Genomic DNA, 22,373 nt, shown 5'->3' on the forward strand with positions numbered 1-22,373 from the left:
ACTCATGAAAAAACTTCTTGCGTCCATACCCGTAGGGGCACTCTGCACACTACGACATCGCAAGCCGATGCTTGCGATGCCGAGCGCGATAGTCCCCGCCCCCGTCGCAGCAGCGATATCATGGTGATAGCTGGCGTAGCGAACTTTATCGCTACGCCAGCTTCACATGCACTCACCTGCCCTGCGACATCGCTCTGGCCGGCGACCCGCCTCCTTATTAAGGGGGCGGGTCGTGCGGCATCATAGCGACATCACACGGCAGGCGGCCAATAGAAGCGGAGGGGCGGAGATGAGCGGGATGTAAACATCCCGCCCACCTCCCTCCTTCCGCATAGCCGGCGTGAGCCGCAGGACGCAGGTAGGAGATGTTCCTCGCTCCTGCGGCTTCATACACAGCGATGTGTGCTGCGGCTGGAACGAGGAACAACATCGTAACATCGGTCATTTCCAAATTATGGAAATGACCGACGCTACACCAATGATACGATTACGATGCTTTTGCGCTCGTTAATCGTATCAAAAATACTTTACACACTACGATATTGACAGCGACGTTGGATGTGCGTCACTTTCAATTTGACCCCACCGACATCGCACCTGCGATATTGTAGTGTGCAAAGTACCCCTTACAGCTCGGCATTAATAGTAAAATTAACAATACAGCTCCAACAATGCATTGTTCTCTGGAATCTAAAAGCCAACATTATTCGAATCCACAGGCAATGTAATAAAAAAGTAGTGCAAAGTATTAACAAAGTTACTCAACTTTCGATGTTGATTTCAACTGGAACCTGTTGGAAAAATTCCATTTTAGAGTGAAGTTTTCCTTTAAATAGAATTCAAGTTCAAAGTAAAGCTTCGAATGGCATCCAGAGTGACGGAGTGAACCGGCTGTGTGGAGCGCACGCTGTAAATCACCGAGATATGAATTACGACGCAGCCATGAAAATGTTTGTTAAGCAATAAAACTGGCACCCGTGCACCAGTGTGCAGAGCAGGCGGTGAAATACATCACTCCAACAGAAGACACTGGTGAGACGGAGACACTGAGCAAACAGGACCAAAGAACAGGGGCAACCGGGGGGAACAATGTATGTATCCAAACCCATAATCCAAAGAAATAGAATTTTGATGATACAGTATTAAGAGACAGGGTCCAAATATAAAAGACTCGTATTTCTAATCTTTTGTTGGGTGACACTACCATCTTCTTCTTAGAATGTGAAGATTCTCAAAAACTCATTGCTGACAATGCCTGTCCAAGTGCCCTACTAGTGCCCCACTATCCAAAAGCTGTTTCCGTAGAAGCATACAGGAATCATTGCTGTTACTTTCTAAAAATATGATTTCTTTTTACTTTTTGTAAACACCACTGGTATCCTGAATCCAACATTATTTTTCTTTTGTTCCTGCGCCTCTCAATTCATGAGATATGGCCTCCACTTCACTGTGTATAAATCTAGTCTTTTAAGGCAAGTTGGCGTAATCTTCAATTTTTCTCAATGAGAGTCTTCTTGTAGACCCCACCTAGTTGGCTGTAAAGACATGCAGACATAAGAGGTGTCATGGATGTGTCAAGGGTGGCCTCACAGAGGTGTGATGGCCAGCTGACAATCCAGTGGCAGTGAGTGTTAGAAAATTCCAGAGATTGGCAGCATGTGTTGTTATCTGATTATTGCAGCAGCGGACTCTAGGACCCTGAGAAACTGTCAGTTTCTCCTCTCTGTTGCCGGCCTCTGACTTCCTTTATAAACCTCACCCTGGGGTGGTTTGTGTGTGGTTTACAGTTGGTCCTGGTTGCGTTTATCTCCTCTTGTTTTTCCAGAGACTTCTGTGGTAACTTCTCCTAAGAAAAGTGTTTGTCTTTTTAACTGGGCTCAGATGGTAGCATTTGTGTTTCCCCTGTATTGTTTCCTTTTGTCTCCCCTAAGGTTAGGGGTGTTGACAAGTGCTCATACCCACCATCCTCACTTAGGGGGCCCAGTTCAGGGATTAGGAACCCTAGTTTTCAAGGCCCACATTAATGGGCTTGGCTGTATCCTGTGTAAAGATATAAGTGCAAAAAAAAATAAAATATATATATATATATATATATATATATAAAAAAGGAATTAGTTGATATGGAAGCTCACAATCCAACGTCAAGGGTCCTCATGTATTGTGGGTTCCTAACTAAATTTAAAAACTAAACTACAAAAAGAGGAATAAAATTTTCCTCAAAAAATTCACAGAAACAAAGTGCAACATTGTTTATCTGCCCAGGCCATGGGAACAAATGCACAATCAGTGTTTTGCACCTGTTACCGCCATCTTTATTAGTGGGGTTTTCTGCATCCTGTTTGTGCATTTGTTCCTATCTCCGGAATGAAGAGGCTTAGGAACAAAAGAAAAACGTTGGCAGAGTCATGAGAACAGAGTAAATTTCTCCGGGTAATAAAAGGTTTTATATGTATAGCAACTGACAGATTTCAAGAAAAAATTGCAAAGGGGCCTTGGGTCTTGTAGTCTGGACAAATGACTGGAGGATGCCCCCACTGTATGATAAACTGTGGTTATGAGCTCTGAGATCCCAACAGATCCGGTAATGATCCAGCTCTAGTTCCCGGCACAACTGAGTGGCCAGAAATGCAACTGGGTCACTAGTGATGAGCGAGCATGCTTGTAACTACTCGGTACTCGCACGAGTATCGCTGTACTCGGGCTGCTCGGCGGGGACCGAGTAATCTCGCGATACTCGTGCTGTACTCGTGGTCTTCATTTCTGCATGTTGGCGCTCTTTTGAGAGCCAGCCCTCATGCAGGGATTGGCTGGCAGACCACTGCAATGCCACAGCCCTGTTAGTTGTGGAATTGCAGTGATTGGCCGGCCTGCACAGCGTGACCGAGCCTTTATACCGGCCGGCGCGCTGTGCTCTGCTCACAGCTATCCAGACAGTCAGTGCAGGGAGAGTGTCGCTGATTCAGGGAAAGCTTTGCGGCCCTTTATAGCTTTTTCAGTTGCAGGGCTGCAAACAGTGTGACCAAAAGTCCTTCTCAGGACTATTCTAGTTGTATACAGGCAGGCAGGGTATAGCCAGGTCGGAGTACAGTAGCAGAGTCCTTCTCAGGACTATTGTTGCTATATACAGGCAGGGTATAGCCAGGTCTGAATACAGGCTAGTGACCAGAAGAGTCCTTGTCAGGACTATTGTACCAGTATACAGGCAGGCAGCCAGGCAGGGTAGTGGTGACCGTATACCAGCCTTCATCATATCTGGGGCTGGTGTACACAGTGTAAAACAGTCCAGATAGTGTCTGACTTGTCTGTAATTGTCGCTCCCCAAAAAAACCTGTTAGGTTCTTATTGCGTCCGTGCTTGGTTTTTAAAACCGCACGTGTGTGCCTGTTGGTGGCAGCGTACAGGTGCACTTGTGTGCAATTTCCACAAACTTTGATATAACGCACAAGTAGTGAATATACACGTCAGCAGTGCACAGCATTGCAAAATGCGCAAGGGCATTGGCAAGGAACAAGGAAGTGGACGTGATGGTGGTGCAGGCAGAGGCCGAGGTCGTGGGCAAGCTCTAATTTCGCCACAACAAAGGGCCACATCTAGTCGCTCGCACGTCCTGTCCCAAATTCTTGGGGACCGCAGCAGTACACCGCTCTTGAACCAAGACCAGTGTCAACAGGTTGTTAGTTAGATAGCAGATAATGCTTCCAGTCAGATTGGCACCACCACAAACACTCTGTCTTCCACACGGTCAAGTGTCAGTAGCCGTGATACTGCACCGCACATTTCTGAACCTGATCCTCCTTCCTACCACCAGGCTGAGTACACGTCCTCCTCGGACATTAATGATCCCACACTTGGACACTCGGAAGAGCTGTTCACGTTTCCATTCACACATTCTGGCCTCTCGCCAGCTCATATTGAAGTGGGTCATGAGGAGATCGTCTGTACAGATGGCCAAATATTTGAGCAGCCACGTTCTCACGAAGTTGGCAACGTGTCTCAACAAGTGGTGGACGATGATGAGACACAATTGTCAGGAAGTCAGGAGGAGGAGCAGGGTGCGGAAGAGGAAGACGACGTGGTGGATGATCCAGTAACTGACCCAACCTGGCAGGAGGATATGCAGAGCGAGGACAGCAGTGCACAGGGGGAGGGAGGCGTAGCATCACAACAGGCAGTAAGAAGCAGGGTGGTGGCCCCAGGCAGAAGTCAGGCAACCGTTCCCCGGAACAACACGACGACACAAGGTGCTTGTACAAATGTTAGGTCTTCCCGAGTCTGGCAGTTTTTTAAGTTGGATCCAGATGATTCAAAAAAGGCCATTTGCAACACCTGCCGTGCCAGCATCAGCAGGGGTACCAAAACTAGCAGCCTGACCACCACCAGCATGATCAGGCACATGTCAGCCAAGCACCCGACTTTGTGGGAAGTACAACAGAGTCGAGGAGCAGTGCTTGCTGATGTCACTGCTACGTCTTCGCTGGTTGTGCATGCGAGCCAATCCCCTGTCCATGCTGCCTGCGAACAAGCCTCCTCCACTCCTGCACCTGCAGTTGCCTACGCAGAAAGAACACCATCATCAAGCACGTCCTTGTCCCAGCGCAGCGTTCAGTTATCCATTCAGCAAACCTTTGAACGCAGGCGCAAATACACTGCCAACACCCCACATGCCACAGTTCTAAATGCTAACATTTCGCGACTGCTTGCGCTGGAAATGTTGCCTTTTAGGCTGGTGGAGACAGAAGCATTCCGTGACCTGATGGCGGCAGCTGTCCCACGTTACTCGGTCCCCAGCCGCCACTATTTCTCCCGGTGTGCCGTCCCCGCGTTGCATAACCACGTGTCACAAAACATCACACGTGCCCTGAACAACGCTGTTTCACCCAAGGTCCACCTAACCACAGACACGTGGACAAGTGCTTGTGGGCAAGGCCGCTACATCTCGTTGACGGCACACTGGGTTAATATTGTGGAAGCTGGGACCCAGTCTGAGCGAGGGACGGAACACGTCCTTCCCACACCAAGGTTTGCAGGCCCTACCTCAGTCAGTGTTTCACCCACACTCTACAGCTCCGGAATGTCATGCTCTTCAGCCTCCTCCTCCTCCTGCGCATCCTCATCCACTGTACGCTCCACACCAGTCACAAGCTGGAAGCACTACAGCACTGCCTCGGCGAAGCGGCAACAGGCTGTGCTGAAGCTAATCTGCATAGGTGACAAACCCCACAATGCAGAAGAGCTGTGGACAGATCTGAAACAGCAGGCAGATCACTGGCTCACACCTCTGAACCTAAAGCCAGGAAAGGTCGTGTGTGACAATGGCCGGAACCTGGTGGCGGCTTTGAGGCGAGGCCAGCTGACACATGTTCCATGCGTGGCCCATGTGCTCAACCTCGTGGTTCAGCGGTTTCTAAAGTCATACCCAGAGCTGTCTGATCTGCTGGTAAAAGTTCGCCGCCTGTCTGCACATTTTCGAAAGTCACCTACTGCTTCAGCCGGCCTTGCCGGCTTTCAGCGCAGTTTGCATCTTCCGGCTCACAGACTGGTGTGTGATGTCCCCACGCGTTGGAATTCAACTCTGCACATGTTGGTCAGGATATGTGAGCAGAAGAGGGCAGTTGTTGAGTACCTGCATCACCTAAGCCGTCGGGAAATGGGTCAAACTCCACACATAACACCTGAGGAGTGGAGATGGATGTCAGACCTATGTACCATCCTCCAAAACTTTGAGGACTCCACCAAGATGGTGAGTGGTGATGACGCCATTATTAGCGTCACCATACCGCTACTCTGCCTTCTAAAACGGTCTCTGCTGAAAAACAAACATGATGCATTGCAGGCGGAGCGCGATGAGTTGCAGCAAGAAACAGTAGTGGGTGTGGGTGATAACACACAGCCCAGCCTCGTCTCATCACAACGTGCAGTGGAGGACTATGACGAGGAGGAGGATGAAGACATGGAGCAACTCTCCGGCCAAATTGAGGATATGACATGCACACCAGTCATATCCTCGGTTCAGCGTGGCTGGCCAGAGGACAGGGTAGATGAGGAGGAGGAGGAGGAGGACAGCATGTTCAGTCATCTTGTTGGTCAGGCTACTGAAGTCCTGGCTGTTAAGAGTCTGGCGCACATGGCTGACTTTATGGTAAGCTGCCTGTCTCGTGACCCTCGCGTTAAGAACATCTTGGCCGACAATCATTACTGGTTGGTAACACTGTTAGACCCACGCTACAAGGAGAACTTTTTGTCTCTTATTCCCGTGGAGGAGAGGTCAACCAAAATGCAGCAGTTCCGGAAGGCCATAGTCACGGAAGTAGGCAAAGTATTCCCCTCACAAAACGCTAGCGGCATAGGTCAGGAATCAGTGGACAACCGAGGCGTACAGCCGAGAGAGGCACAAGTCCAATCCGCCAGAGGTAGGGGAACAGTCTTTAAGATGTGGGACAGTTTTCTCAGCCCCTCACGTACCACAGCCCCTGAGGTGCGGGGTAGTGCCACAAGAAATCCTAAGTTTGCCCAGATGCTGAAGTGACCTTGCAGATCGAACAACTGTACTCCGACATTCCTCTGTGCCTTACAATTATTGGGTATCCAAGCTGGACACGTGGCATGAATTGGCTCTCTACGCCTTGGAAGTCCTGGCCTGCCCTGCTGCTAGCGTTTTGTCAGAGCGTGTTTTTAGTGCCGCAGGTGGAATCATTACAGATAAACGCACCCGCCTGTCAACTGAAAATGCTGACAGGCTGACTCTGATCAAGATGAACAAGGGTTGGATTGGGCCAAACTTCACCACACCACCAGCAAATGAGAGCGGAATTTAAAGTTTGCCATGTACCTCCACTCACCCATGGGTACACACTTCTGGACTTTGGATAATCGCTGGACTGCTCCTCCTTCTCCTCATGCGCCACCATGATGATGACCGTTACAAATTGCAATACTTAGGCCTTTGTTTCAGGTATACCCCCAGTGGTAAATTTTTTCGCCCATTCTTTGCAGAATGGACATTACAACGACAGGAGACCCGCTCCTTTGCAATGGGAACAATGTTTTGAGGCCCTCATGCACGTCTCTACCCAGGGACAACGTGGAGCCTCCCAATTTTTGGCTGCCCTGCCTAAGGGCTATACTATAATACACCCACTTCCTGACAATGGACACTTAATGTTTTGAGGCCCTCATGCACGTCTCTACCCAGGGACAATGTGGAGCCTCCCAATTTTTGGCTGCCCTGCCTAAGGGCTATACTACAATAGACCCACTTCCTTACAATGGGCACTTCAGGTTTACAGGCCATCATGCACCTCTCTATCCAGGGACAAAGTGGAGCCTCCCAATTTTTGGCTGCCCTGCCTAAGGGCTATACTATAATACACCCACTTCCTTACAATGGGCACTTCAGGTTTACAGGCCATCATGCACGTCTCTATCCAGGGACAATGTGGAGCCTCCCAATTTTTGGCTGCGCTGCCTAAGGGCTATACTACAATAGACCCACTTCCTTACAATGGGCACTTCAGGTTTACAGGCCATCATGCACGTCTCTATCCAGGGACAATGTGGAGCCTCCCAATTTTTGGCTGCCCTGCCTAAGGGCTATACTACAATAGACACACTTCCTTACAATGGGCACTTCAGGTTTACAGGCCATCATGCACGTCTCTATCCAGGGACAATGTGGAGCCTCCCAATTTTTGGCTGCCCTGCCTAAGGGCTATACTATAATACACCCACTTCCTGACAATGGACACTTAATGTTTTGAGGCCCTCATGCACGTCTCTACCCAGGGACAACGTGGAGCCTCCCAATTTTTGGCTGCCCTGCCTAAGGGCTATACTACAATAGACCCACTTCCTTACAATGGGCACTTCAGGTTTACAGGCCCTCATGCACGTCTGTATGCAGGGGCATTGGTGAACCTCACAATTTTGGACTGCCCTGGCAAAGGAAAATACTACAAAGACTCACTTCCTCAAAATGGGCACATTAGACTCAAGAGGCCTTCATGTACGTCTCTTCTCAGGGACATCGGAGTGCCACACAATGTTTTCACGTAAAATCTTTCATGTATTAATCTCAAAAAGTAACATACACCAGCTCTATCTCACTATTGGGTATGTGCCCTTAACATTTCCGCCATGAAAAATCATTTTGGGGTCATTTTGGAAGGTTTTCTGGTGAGTCCGTAAAAATGGCGTAAAACGCGGACAAAATTGTTCACAGCTGTGACTTTTCAGTGATAAATGCTTCAAGGGGTCTTCCCCATGCTGTTGCCATGTCATTTGAGCACTCTTCTGAGACTTTTGTGACATTTTTAGGGTTTCTCCATGCTGCCGGGAGGTCATTTCACAAAAATACTCGGGTCTCCCATAGGATAACATTGGGCTCGTTGCTCGGCCCGAGTACACGAGTATCTTGGGAGGCTCGGCCCGAGCTTCGAGCACCCGAGCTTTTTAGTACTCGCTCATCACTATGGGTCACCTTTCTTCTCTAGGCTTGTTTCTACTACCATTGATCATAACTTGTCCAAGTGTTATACCATCACTTTATGGGATAGAAATATTCCTTGAAGTTATAGACTAGATTACCCATCATACAGTAGTGCCCATCCCTGTTCCTGGTGCGGCATCCCAGCAGGCTCCCGCTCCTATGGCTCAGCAGGGGCGGCGTTCTCCTCACCTGTCCAGTGGTCGCTGGTGTCCTGTTCCTGTCTCGGGGCCTGCCACTGCCTCTTCCTGCTTCCAGGCCACATGCAGGCTTTTTGTGAGTACTCAAAGGGTGCGAGTAGCCATGTCCCTTTCTTGAAGGGCCGGCGTCCTATTACCCGGAAATGACCCCTGAGGTCAGCAATCACTTTGTGATTATTTAAGGCATTCTCTGGTTAGGGGATATGCCTGAGCAACGTTGCCTATCCATAGTGCGTTGCTAGTTCTCATGTCCCATACCTTTAACTGTGTCTAGTTCTGCGTGTCGTGTCCTTATACCAGCTCCTTGGACCCGTTAGCCTGTATCTTTTCCTAGAGCCTATTTTCTACCACTATGTCTGTGCCACTACGTCTAAGCCATTACCTCTGTGACACCACATCTGAGCCATCACCTTCGTGCTACCACATCTGAATCACCACCTCCGAGCTACCACGTCTGAGTTACCACCTCCAAGCCACATCTGAGCAAATCATTATCGGACTATAGAGACTCTCCAGTCCGTCTGAGCCAATACCACTGGTCCTGGCTGCCATGCATTTAGGCCCCCTGGGGCTGATCCTGACAATCACTGTATAGGGAGGTTAGCTCCTCCAGGGGAGTCCGGTGTACAGCCCTGTGGGTCCACTCCCGGACGCTCGCCGCCCCTCGGTGACCTTAACACGCACATCCTTCTCTTCCCATCCTTTAGAATTACATCATCATTCGGTATTGCCACCTGATTGCCGCTGAACTGCCAGAAGTATGGAAAGAAGCCACACTTGTCACATTACTCCATTATCAGCATAATTAGTGCTTTAATATCTGAGCCATAGCATTTGCTTGACTCTCGACAACCTTTTCTTCTTATCATCTCGAGAACACTTCACCCCACTTATACGATGTGTGATATTTCTCTTGGACCTTTATGAAATTGATTGTTCAATTCCCTGGGGAACGAGGCAGAAAGGCTGTGCTCGATGTTGAACATAATCTTCTTTAGTAACCTTACAAAATAATGACCTGAGCTCCTGAGAGCAGAGTTTGTAAAAATGAATATTCACTTTAACCCATCAGTCCAATAAAACCAACAAGTCTTCCCATTGGAGTCATTTTTCTACTTTTTTTCTGTTGTTTTTTGCTGTGACTCTATATATTTCTAGTATCTGATGCTTACTGTGGTAGCGTTGATCCCTTTTTTGTTCAAAAATGCCAATTAAAATAAGGAACCCTCTATATTCATTTGATAAAAGTATTGAACACGTCCCCAATTTTCTAAGTAAATATATTTCTAAAGGTGCTATAGACTCGACTTTCTCACCAGATGTCAGTAACAACTCATCCAATCCACACAGACAAAGAAATCAAACCATAGATGTCTATAAATTTACTTATGTATAATAATAAAAATGATACAAGAAAAGGTATTCAACACATGAAGAAAGAGAGATGGCAAAAGGCATGATATCAGCTGAAATCTATCAGTAATTAGAAAGCAATCCTGCCACTTAGTGAAAATTAATGTTAGCTGATTCAACCAATGTCTCATTGCCAAGGTGTCACACAAAAAACATCTCATGACAGATAAAACCAGTGAGCTGTTTCAAAACCTTTGCAACCTTATAGTTGCAAAACCTACTGATGGTATTTTTTACAGAAATTTCTAAACTAAATATAGCAAATTCTAAACCAGTAGGTATCAAAGAAAAATTCCAACATGTACAGTTAATGCAGATATAGCAACATGTGAAAATAAAACTTAACCTTTAATTGGGTATATTAAAAATACCATAAATATAGTGATCCCAACACCAATAAAAACCAGAAAAAATGTTGAGGCCAATTGGTTCATGTATTCATGGCGTCAACATATTTCAAAGTACAGGGGTACGAAACAAGCGTTCACCCCTTACCAACAGCACGGGAGGAAAACCTCGTATGTCAATAACTGTTAGTGGCACCACCAGCAAACTAAATTAATTGGTAGACAATATATAGCTTGCCGAACATGTATGTGATCACCATGGGGATAATATGTCACTGGACTCAATCGGTACCAATGCCCGAAGGCATGAATGAGTGCGATTGAACTAAATTTCTAAACTACCGACCGCTCCAGTGAGTACTGTTGGGGCCATCCATCCTCCCAACACGTGCTGCCGATCTCTGGGATTTTCTAACACTTGCTGCCATTGAATTGTCAGCCGGCCGTGACACCTCCGTGACAGGTCGTGTACGGGAAAAATCAGTGACACTTGATGGACATGTAGCGCCCCAGAAGCCATCAGGGTGCTACAAGGTTCTGCATCCCCACAAGGATGCAGGGCCTACCCTCTAGGTCCCTGGGAGACCAGTGCCGGTAAAACCAAAAACCCAGGTAATACCAGTTTTCCCCCAACAATCCCCCATACAATGGTACTTACCTAGGGTCAGACCAATGGATGGCCGCCTAGTGGTGGAGCCAAACCAGTCCACTAGTTGACCAGGTGGGAGGGGCAGACTGTGGAGAGTAGTCAGTTTGTTGACAGCAGTAAAGGAGTGAAGGTGGAAGGGAAGCAACGCCATGACTCAGGGAAACGGTAACCTGGTACCCAGGAGAGTAGTTGCCGGTGGAGTTCGATGGAGTACTACCTGAACTACGCACTGACGAGGTACAGGACCCTAGGACAGGAAAGAGCTTCAAACCAACCTGTTAACACCCTACACAGCGAGAGGACCATCAAGGACCTCGCTGACCCTATAAATCGGAAGACTCAGTAGAAAAGGGAGAACCGGGGACAGGACCAGAGACTCCAACCCCACAGAGTTCACGCTACCGTCAGGCGGACAGAAGTGGGCAAACCACCAGATGGGAGATGGGGACCCCCAGTTGCTCTACGCCACGGGAACCCATTTACCAGAGACAGGTCTCTGACTAAGGACTCTTCTGATTTTAGATAATTTTCTCATCCGAAACGTGTAAAGTTTCTCCTGCTATACATATTTTTGTAGAGTGAGTTCCCCGACATTATTTTAACTGGATACCAATAAAAGAAATTTTTTTATATTTTATTGAATTGGTGCTGGGCCCATTCCTTTCTTTCCTAATCTTCTGTTACACACACCGGTATGGACTGACCGGCAGGGCTCGTGCACCTTGGAGGGGAGTATGGACTCTAATAACAAGTGAGCTGGATACACTTTCTGCCTTTTACGCAGTGGAAGAAGGTACCAGAGTACTGAACTGGCATTGGGACGAAGGGGACCTGAAGGTGAAACCGGCCGGCCTCAGGTAACCTGTTACCACCTACCAGCAGTGAGTAAAAGCCAGTTGCACTATACCTCTGTGTGGACTACTCTCTTCCGATACCCATCACAACACCCATCCTCTGGGACTCGGCCCTGCTTGTGGAGGGTCGACCATCCAGGCTGCAAATAACACCAGCCCCAGTAGTGACATTCTGCAGCGGCGGCTCCATATATATATATAGCCGCAACACCGCAAGTATGAACAGTAACCTAAATCCCCTGTAAGTACATCCCATGACAAAAAGGGCCCAGGGCACGGAACTGGGCAACGGCCACCACCGTGACATCCCCAAGAGAGACACTGCCCGGGACCGAGTACCCCATATCCCTGGGCGCGACAGACACTCAGTTTAAGAGTCCGGTGTATTCATGACGGGAGCACTACCTCCTCTTCTCGGGATTGCTCTTTTAATTATTAGCTGTACATTTCTGGTCTATTTTGTTTTCATAGAGGGGACATGAATATTTTAACAAGAAGTACATTGGATTAAGTCACTGTAAGGCTAAGTCCTCAACATAAATTGGTTGTGAAGTCTTCCCGTGTGAGGTATTTCTTTTCAGTTATTTTTCTCCCACCCTGGAAATCCCATCTTTAGCACAAACATACTTAAATGATATAGAATACATGGAAAATGGTCAGTAATTGTATCATCTGCAGGCGAATAACAGGACAATCCACCTCTAGAGTGAGCTTATTTTACTGAATGAAATGTACTCTGGCTTCATACACACAGAGGAAGGGAAGCGGCTGAGCTGTCAGATGCATTTAAGAGGGCTCCAGTTCGAAGTTGAACATCAGTGTTGGTTTGCATTGCTCTCTCGTGCCTCTGGAAGTATCGGATTTGCCATTTATTGACTACTCTGCTCCCTTCCCTGTTGTATAAGCACAATTTCCATAAAGGGCAGGAGGGACACATTCATTATGCATTTAGGTTCAGGAACATTTCAATTTCCACCTATTGAAAAACAAAAAAACAGGATCCATCTATATATCCATCCTTCCATTTATCCACCCTTCTATCTATTTATCTATCTATCTGTCTATCTATCTATCTATCTATCTATCTATCTATCTATCTATCTATCCCTCTATCTATCTATCCCTCTATCTATCTATCTATATATCCCTCTATCCATCTATCTATCTATCTATCTATCTATCTATCTACCTAGAGATACCCTAAATCATAATAAAGCAATTAGCCTAATTCCAGTGATTCTTCCACATTTAGATTTCAGTACACTTTCTCATCTCACGTTTTCCGTATCTTTTATGGCATTTTTATCCTTTTTTTCTGCTTAATCTACCTCCGGTCACCCCGGACTGACAGCGCATAGAGAAGCTTGGATATCCTAGATACTGTGCCTGTGACACATGGACTTAGTATGGCTGTCATGTTGGTGTCGCTATGTATAATCACTCCCACTCATTTCCTATACACGCGGTATTGATGTATATAGGGAACCTCCTATATTCCCCGGTGTAATAATTATATGGGATACAGTTTGTGCTTTGCTGTAATCTCTCGGCTCTCGTGCATACACTGACAATTAATTATCACACACATACTTGGAGGACACGTAATGATGGCTGTGCGCTCCTGTGACTCTAAGTGAGGCTGTCATTAGTGCATTACACCGGAGCACTCTCCTCAATGGGGCCGCTGATGGTTTGCCACTCACGGCCTGTCATGTTTAATCCGGGAGTAAGCGCGCTCTGCTTATTGTATCATGGCACTTGTTGAAATTTCAATATCAATGTTTAAAATGTACGACAGGAGGAAAATTGCAATATCCATATTTAAAATCCCCGGGATTACATCGTCCACTGATTGCTCCCAATGTCTGGATTAATTCAGAGCATCACGCACATTAGGATCCATCTTTCAATTGACTTGAAGGTTAGAAAAAAATGGGATTTTTCTTTTTGCAATGGAAAATAATCTAATTAATTTCCTTCAAACCTTAAGTGTTTGGTTTATTAATGCTTAATGCAAGATGGCGTCACAGATGGGACAAGCACATGGAATTTTATTTTTCATGATTGATATGAAATTTCAGCATTATATCATAGTGATTGAAGCAGAGCTGCCGTACCAGGCACTGCCAGAGGAGAAGGATGGCGCTATTTTGCAGAGCAAAAGAAGACCATGCCATTCTCCTTCCATATTGGAAAAGTAAATGGGTGATATTGTAGAAACTTTAATATGAGATGGTGCTATTCAGAGGAATGGTCATCTAAATATTATATAGACTATCTTAATCCTCAAGATCGAAGAGCCATTGCTTGTTAGTGGGTTCCATTTTCTCAATAGAGAGCCGATGCTTGTTGGTGGCTCATCACTCATTGAGAATGGTTTCATTGTCTCATTCAAGAGCCAAAGCTTGTTGGTGGCTCTCTACTCAAGGAAAAGGGTTCCATTGTCCAAATTGAGAGCCAATGCTTATTTGTTAGTCTCCACTCATGGAAGGAGGTCTCATCTTAAAGATTGAGAGCTATTGCTTGTTGGTAAGTCTCCATTCATGGAAGGAGATCTCATCCTAAAGATCGAGAGCCATTGCTTGTTGGTAAATCTCCTCTCATGGAAAGAGGTCTCATCCTAAAGATCGAGAGCCATTGCTTGTTGGTATGTCTCCATTCATGGAAAGCGGTCTCATCCTAAAGATCAAGATCCATTGCTTATTGGTAAGTCTCCACTCATGGAAAGAGGTCTCATCTTAAAAATTGAGAGCCATTGCTTGTTGGTAAGTCTCCATTCATGGAAGGAGATCTCATCCTAAAGATCGAGAGCAATTGCTTGTTGGTAAGTTTCCTCTCATGGAAAGAGGTCTCATCGTAAAGATCGAGAGCCATTGCTTGTTGGTATGTCTCCGTTCATGGAAAGCAGTCTCATCCTAAAGATCGAGCGCCATTGCTTGTTGGTAAGTCTCAATTCATAGAAAGAGGTCCCATCCTCAGGTTTTGTTGGTTGTTCTCTACTCATGGATAAGAATGCCATCTTCCAAATTGAGAGCCATTGCTTTTTGTTAAGTCTCCACCAATGGAAAGGGGTCCCATCCTTCAGATTGAAAGCCAATGCTTGTTGGTGGCTCTCAACTCATGGAAAGGGACCCCATCCTCAAGATCAAGATCTATTGATTGTTAGTTACTCTCTACTCATGGAGAAGGATCCCATCTTCCAGATTGAGAGCCATTGATTTTTGGTGGCTCCTCACTCATAGAGAGGAGTCCAAGCCTCCAGTTTGAGAAATGTTGCTTCTTGTTGGGTCTCTACTCATGGAAAGGGATTCCATCCTCAAGATCGACAGTCATTGTTTTTTGGTTGCTTTATACTCATGGAGAAGAATCTCATCTTCCAGATTGAGAGCCATTGATTTTTGGTGGCTCCTCACTCATAGCGAGAAGTCCCAGCCTCCAGTTTGAGAGCCACTGCTTCATGTTGGCTCTCCACTCATGGAAAGGGATCCCATCCTCAATATTGAGAGCCATTGTTTGCTGGTTGCTCTCTACTCATGGAGAAGAATCCCATCTTCCAAATTGAGAGCCATTGCTTTTTGGTGGCTCCTCAGTCGTGGAGAGGAGTCCAAGCCTCCAGTTTGAGAGCCACTGCTTGTTGTTGACTCTCCACTCCTGGAGAGGGGTCACATCTTCCAGATCAAGAGCCATTGCTTTTTGGTGGCTCTCTTCTCCTTGAGAAGGGCCCCACTCTCCCTATCAAGACTCCATGCTTGATGGTGGCTCTTTACTCGATGAACAGGGCTCCACTCTCCCAATCGAGTATCAATGCTTGTTGGTGGCTCTCTACTCATTGAGCAGGGCTCCACTCTTCCTATCAAGAGCCGATGTTTATTGGTGGCTCTCTACTCATTGAGCAGGAGTCCATTCTCCCTATTGAGAGCCAATGCTCGTTGGTGGCTCTTCAGTCATGAAGAAGGGTCTTATTCTCCCTATCAAGAGCCATTGCTTGTTGGTAATTCACCACTCATTGAAAGTGATTCCATCCTCTTGATCAAGAACTATTGTTTCTTGGTGGCTTTCCACTCATGGAGGATTCCATTCTCCCGATCTAGAGGCAGTGCCTATTAGCAGCTCTTCACTCATTAAAATGGGTTCCAATCTTCCAGATTTAGAGCACTCTTTGGCGGTTCCTATCTTATGGAGAGGAGTGCCATCCTCCAGATCAAAAGTAATTGCTTGTTGATAACGCTCCACTCACGGAAAGGGGTTCCATCCTCCAGACCAAGAGCCATTGTTTGCTCGTGGCTCCAGTCTCCACTCATGGAAAAGTGGTCCATCTTCCAGAACACGAACTGTTGTTTGTTGGTGAAATGATCCAAGTGAAGCAGACACAATCTGTACTTTGGATTTCAATGAAGATCCAGGACAATTTTTAAATCAGTGGTTTATTGTCAACGCGTTTCAAAGTCACTCTGACTCATTCCTTAGGACAAACTTTCATAAATTTCCATGCTGGTCAAAATTATTAAAAAATATGTACATTTAGTTATTATTTATATCTGTCTATTAACCAAAATTAAATTGCTAGCTCCCGAGCATTTGGTGAGATATAGTTTTTCATTTTGTCCCGTATTTATTTATGACTTAATGTCAAGTCCTGATAATCTTTAAGTGCTGAAAACTGGCAAGAGACTTTTGGAGATGTGACCAATGAAGCTTTGAATGTAATTAGGTAATGAGATGTAACCTACTGTGCTATATGCCTGCAATTAGATGGTCTCTTTAACTAGGAAAAAAGCCAGCATTTCCTATAGAAGAATATGGTCAGTTGTCATGTTTTTACTACTTATAGTATTCATACAAACTTAATAAACTCTCAAGTTTTTTGAGGATTTTTTGGTGAAAAATTGGCTTTGTGCACACAGAGGTTTTTTGTAACAAAAACTAAGTGGAAAAAAAACTGATCCAAAATTTCGAAACTGTTAAAAAAATGTTGAGCTTCCGTTGGGTTTCTACTCCGAAAACTTGGAAAAACTCTGTGTGCAGACAGCCAACAATGTGTGGCCCTAACTGAATTGGGCTAGAAGGAGAGGTATAAGGGTCTGTGCAATGTGAGTCTTTTTGCTGAGGTTTTTAGAGCGGAAAATACCCATTTTTTTTGAGGATTTGAGAGTTTTTTGTAACAGAAACTAAGGAGAAAAAAAGTTCCAAAATCTCAAAACCTTTCAAAAACTTTGAGCTTCCGTTGCATTTCTGCTCCAAAAACTTGGCAAAAGACTCTGTGTGCACACAGCCATGAATGTATGGTCATAACTGAATTGGGAAAGAAGGAGAGGAATAAGGCTATGCGCACTCTGAGTCTTATTGTTGTGTTTTTGGAGCGGAAACTCCCAAGTTTTTTTAAGTCTTTTTTCTACGCAAAAACTGACTTTGTGCACATAGAGTTTAACAGAAACTAAGCGGAAAAAACTGCTCCAAAATCTCAAAACTGTTTAAAAAGTTTGAGCTTCCGTTTGGTTTCTACTCCGAAAACTTGGAAAAAAATCTCTGTGTGCAGACAGCCATCAATGTGTGGTCCTAACTGAATTGGGCTAGAAGGAAAGGTATAAGGGTCTGTGCAATGTGAGTCTTTTTGCTGAGGTTTTTAGAGCAGAAAGCACCCACTTTTTTTGAGAATTTCAGAGTTTTTTTGTAACAGAAACTAAGCAGAAAAAAGTTCCAAAATGTCAAAACCTTTCAAAAACTTTGAGCTTCCGTTGCATTTTTGTTCCGAAAACTTGTCAAAAATCTTTGTGTGCACACAGCCATGAATGTGTGGTCATAACTGAATTGGGCAACTAGGAGAGGAATAAGGTTATGTGCACACTGAGTCTTTTTGTTGTGTTTTTGGAGCGGAAACTCCCAAGTTTTTTTGAGGATTTTTTGAGCTGAAATTGACTTTTTATGCACACAGCCATAAATATGTGGTCATAAATAAATCGGGCAAGAAGGAGAAGAATAAGGGTAAGTGCACACTGAGTCTTTTTGCTGAGACTTTGGAGCAGAAAACACCCAAGGTTTTTTGTGGATTTGAGAGTTTTTTCTAACAGGAACTAAGCGGAAAAAAAGTTCCAAAATCTCAAAAGTTTTCAAAAAATTTGAGCTTCCGTTGCGTTTTTGCTCTGAAAACTTGGCAAACGTCTCTGTAGGTACACTGCCATGAATGTGTGGTCCTAACAGAATTGAGCAAGAAAGAGAGGTATAAGGGTATGTACACACTGAATCTTCTTGCTATGTTTTTGGAGCGGAAAACACCTACGTTTTTTTTGAGGATTTGAAAGTTTTTTTGTAAGAGAAACTAAGCAGAAAAAAAGTTCCGAAATCTCATAACTTTTCAAAAACTTTGAGTTTCCGTTGCATTTCTGCTCCGAAAACTTGGCAAACTTCTCTGTACGTACACTGCCATGAATGTGTGGTCCTAAGAGAATTGGGCAAGAAGGAGAGGTATAAGGGTATGTGCACACTGAGTCTTTTTGCTGACACTTTGGAGCAGAAAGCACCCAAGGTTTTTTGAGGATTTGAGAGTTTTTTGTAGCAGGAACTAAGCGGAAAAAAAGTTGCAAAATCTCAAAAGTTTTCAAAAACTTTGAGCTTGCATTTTTCCTCTGAAAACATGGCAAAACTCTCTGTACGTACACTGCCATGATTGTGTGGTCCTAACTGAATCGGGCAATAAGGAGCGGTATAGGGTATGTACATACTGAGTCTTTTTGCTGAGTTTTTGGAGCGGAAAACACTCAAGTTTTCTTTTTTAGGATTTGAGAGGTTTTTTGTAACAGGAACTAAGCGGAAAAAAGTTCCAAAATCTCAAAAGTTTTCAAAAACTTTGAGCTTCCATTGCGTTTTTGCTCCAAAAACTTGGCAAAACTCTCTGTACGTACACTGCCATGAATGTGTGGTCCTAACTGAATCGGGCAAGAAGCAGCGGTATAAGGGTATGTACATACTGAGTCTTTTTGCTGAGTTTTTGAAGTGGAAACTCCATCGTTTTTTTGAGGATTTTTTAAGCTGAAACTGACTTTTTATGCACACAGCCATGAATATGTGGTCATAACTAAATCGGGCAAGAAGGAGAGATATAAGGGTAAGTGCACCCTGAGTCTTTTTTGCTGAGACTTTGGAGCAGAAAACACCCAAGTTTTTTTGAGGATTTGAGAGTTTTTGTAACAGGAACTAAGCGGAAAAAAAGTTCCAAAATCTCAAAACGTTTCAAAAACTTTGATCTTCCATTGTGATTTTGCTCCGAAAACTTGGCAAAAATCCCAGGAATATGTTATCATAACCAGTCTCAAAAACGGAAGTGGGCATTGGTCCATCGGTTGTGTCTTTTATCGCCAGGACGCTTAAGAATAGAACTTCTCCCATGATGTCAACGTAGCATTAGTTCATAATAAACTGGTTGACTTGTAAGTAGGCCACCCTTACTCTTTATCAGGGAGCCCCCGGTAGTCTTCTTACACGGTGAGGGTGGAATATACAGTAATAAAGGCAATTTACTTTTATTTTTTTTCTACTTATGCAACGTTCAAGATGTCATCAAGATTAAGTACACCTTGTTCTTCTTAAATGCAAAGTACAATCTAAGTAGTTGTGATAAATTGTTAGTAAAGTTTGTCTAAATGTGGAGACGAAGTGAAATAAATCTCTGGTGTTTATGTTTAGATTGAATCCCCAAAGCCCCATTGCATCTTCCTCGTTTTCCTCCATCTCCTCGAAGAGAATTAAATGAAGCCACTATTTCCAGGCTTATTTCATTATTCTCCAGTGATACCTTTTGACAAATTTTCACGCGGAAGAAAAATGACGCCGAATTCAACGGAATACTTTAGAAGAGCGTCTATTTTTAATAATGTCACAGCTCGTGTTAATTTTTCACGATCATAACAAATTGTCCTAATTTTTTTTTTCCTAGAAGATATTGAGGGGCTCTAGTTTCTTACCATAAGCCGACTGATAATACCTATAATTCAATCCTGAGAGCCATTAAGACGAGTCTGGGAACATATAGATTTTATACAGAATGTGTAAGTCAGCAGATAAAGTCAACGACGAATCCCGATTACCGCAAATTTATGGGTTCCGAAAACCGTATACCTGAAGATATTTTGTAGGACCGCTATGAGACAGACTTCTTAGCCCATGCCCAAATATTACAGAATTATATTAAATTATATATACCGTATTTTTTGGATTATAAGATGCACCTTTCCTCCCAAAAATTTGAGAGGAAAATGAGGGGTGCGTCTTAAAATCCGAATATAGCTTTACCTGGGGGGCCTGTCTGTGCAGCGATCTGGTGCGTTCGGGCGGCCGAGTGCCTGTGGCTGCATGCGGGTGGCAGCCAGGTGCCTGTGTGTGGGCAGCAGTCGGGTACCTGTGTTCGGGCGGCAGCTGGGTACCTGCACCTGCGTGCGGGCGGCACGCCTGTCGGTGCCGGCTGCCTCTCTGTGCGGGTGGGCGGCTGTGCGGCAGGTTTCCCAGTGCGTCCGCGGTCCCAGTTTCAAATGATGGCACCGGGAGACAGCACGTGCGCAGATGGAGCTCTTGGATGACCCCATTTTTATTTTTTTTTACCTTTTTTATCTGTAAATTTGGGGTGCGTCTTATAATCCAGTGCGTCTTATAAAGTGAAAAATACGGTAATTGGTTTATAATAATTTGAGTTGGTGAAAATTGATTTGCCGGACCGGGTCCGTCAGCCACTTTGGTAATTTGTACTACAAATATACAAAAAAAACTGACCCGCACATCCAAGGTGTGAACAGGAGCTAGCTGAAAACACATTATAACTATGAAACATATACAGCTGCACTCTAGAATGCTAACAATGAATAAGTGAACTCTGGTATTGCATTACTGCTATAGAAATATTTGAAAAAAAAAAGAGATGTTTAGCTTATGTATAGGCCAATGCATGTGAGGCCGATAACCAATGGCAAAGTAATCTCTGTAGATAGGGAACCTAACCTGAAATGCAACTATGTGGGTAAAAAAACCCTCCATGTCTGGGCAGAATGCCACTATCTGGGTTAAAACCTCCATGTCTGGGCAGCTAGACTCCTGTATATCAGGTATGTTCCCGATATACAGAGATTACCTTGCTTTTGGTTATCGGGCTCACATGCATTGGCCAATACATACACTAAACATCTCTTTTTTTCCGATATTCCTACAGCAGCAATGCAATTCCAGAGTTCCCTTATTCATTGTTAGCATTTCAGTATGCAGCTGTATATGTTTCATATTTACATCGGTAATTTGTGACCGTTTGAGAGGGGCCCTAAAAAGCTCCAGTTTTCTGATGACATCTGCACATCTTCCTTTGATTAGCCATCCTTGCTTGATGTCATCAATGCAAGATGACATCACACCAGGCCGGCTAATCAAAGGAAGTGCTGCAGATGTCATCAGAAAACAGGCGGTTTTCAGGGCTCCTGTCCAACAACGTTCAGTACACCATTTTACACCCTAAAAAAACAAATCCTCTGCACCTTCGATTATGGTGATTGACAGCACTCTCTTTGCAGAAGCCAAGTGTCACGGGTGTGTGGCAGACAGTCATGTGGTTTCTGGCCATAGAAGGTCACAGTGTTTGGCTGCACAGAATGCTCCCTGACTTTCCATTGTTCCTGCTGTCAGGATTCATTGGTATAGGTATCTTTCCTGCTGGATTCATCTCCCCCCTTTTGGACCCAGCAGGAGCTCGCCTTCCACCAAGCTGCTGATCATCAGTATGCTCTTGGTGTTTAAATACCCCTTCCTTTGGACTGGTACTAGTGATGTTTCCAGTTTTTTCAAAGCTGAGGTTGCAAGCAGGTGGCTTGTACCCCTCTGTGGTATCATTGCTGTTACTTTAATGAACGTCTACTTGAGTCATCTAATGATAGTAGTTCACGCTTTACCCCCTGTGTGTCCTCCTTGTGTGTTCTATAGTTGTTTGGTGGGGTTGACGTTCATCCCACCCATTCCCTATTTAGGGCCCAGTACTAAGCATATCTAGGGTCAGGTATCCGACTCAGCGCATAGGTGTGGAACCTATCTACGGTGGTTCCCCACCTATGCGCCGAGCCGGATACCTGACCCTAGGAATCCTTAGTGCTAGACCCTGAATAGGGAATGGATGGGATGAGCTATTCGTCAACCACACTAAACAACTATAGAAGACACAAGGAGGACACACAGGGGGAAAAGCATAAACAACTTATCTATAGATGACTCAGAAATTCAGCAAAGCTTTAGCCATGGTACTACAGATGCGAGCAAGCCACCTGCTTGCAGCCAAAGCTTGAATGAACTGAACGATATCACCAGCATCAGTCCAGGGAAGATGGGTGTATTTAAGCACCAAGAGAATACTGATGATCAGCAGCTGGGTGGAAGGTGAGCTCCTATTTGGTCCAAAAGTGAGAG

At 45.0% G+C, this 22,373-nt stretch overlaps 1 long non-coding RNA gene across 1 annotated transcript in view; it reads left to right on the forward strand.

Moving 5' to 3' along the window:
* The first annotated feature begins 1,022 nt into the window (after nucleotides 1-1,022).
* LOC142255357 (uncharacterized) overlaps nucleotides 1,023-22,373 on the forward strand; it is a 43,048-nt gene continuing 21,697 nt past the window's right edge. The window contains exon 1 of the long non-coding RNA XR_012727412.1: nucleotides 1,023-1,091. This is a non-coding gene — a long non-coding RNA (uncharacterized LOC142255357). The remainder of the gene's footprint in view (nucleotides 1,092-22,373) is intronic.

The sequence above is a fragment of the Anomaloglossus baeobatrachus genome, chromosome 10 (genome assembly GCF_048569485.1).
Source record: "Anomaloglossus baeobatrachus isolate aAnoBae1 chromosome 10, aAnoBae1.hap1, whole genome shotgun sequence".
Classification (NCBI taxonomy): domain Eukaryota; kingdom Metazoa; phylum Chordata; class Amphibia; order Anura; family Aromobatidae; genus Anomaloglossus; species Anomaloglossus baeobatrachus.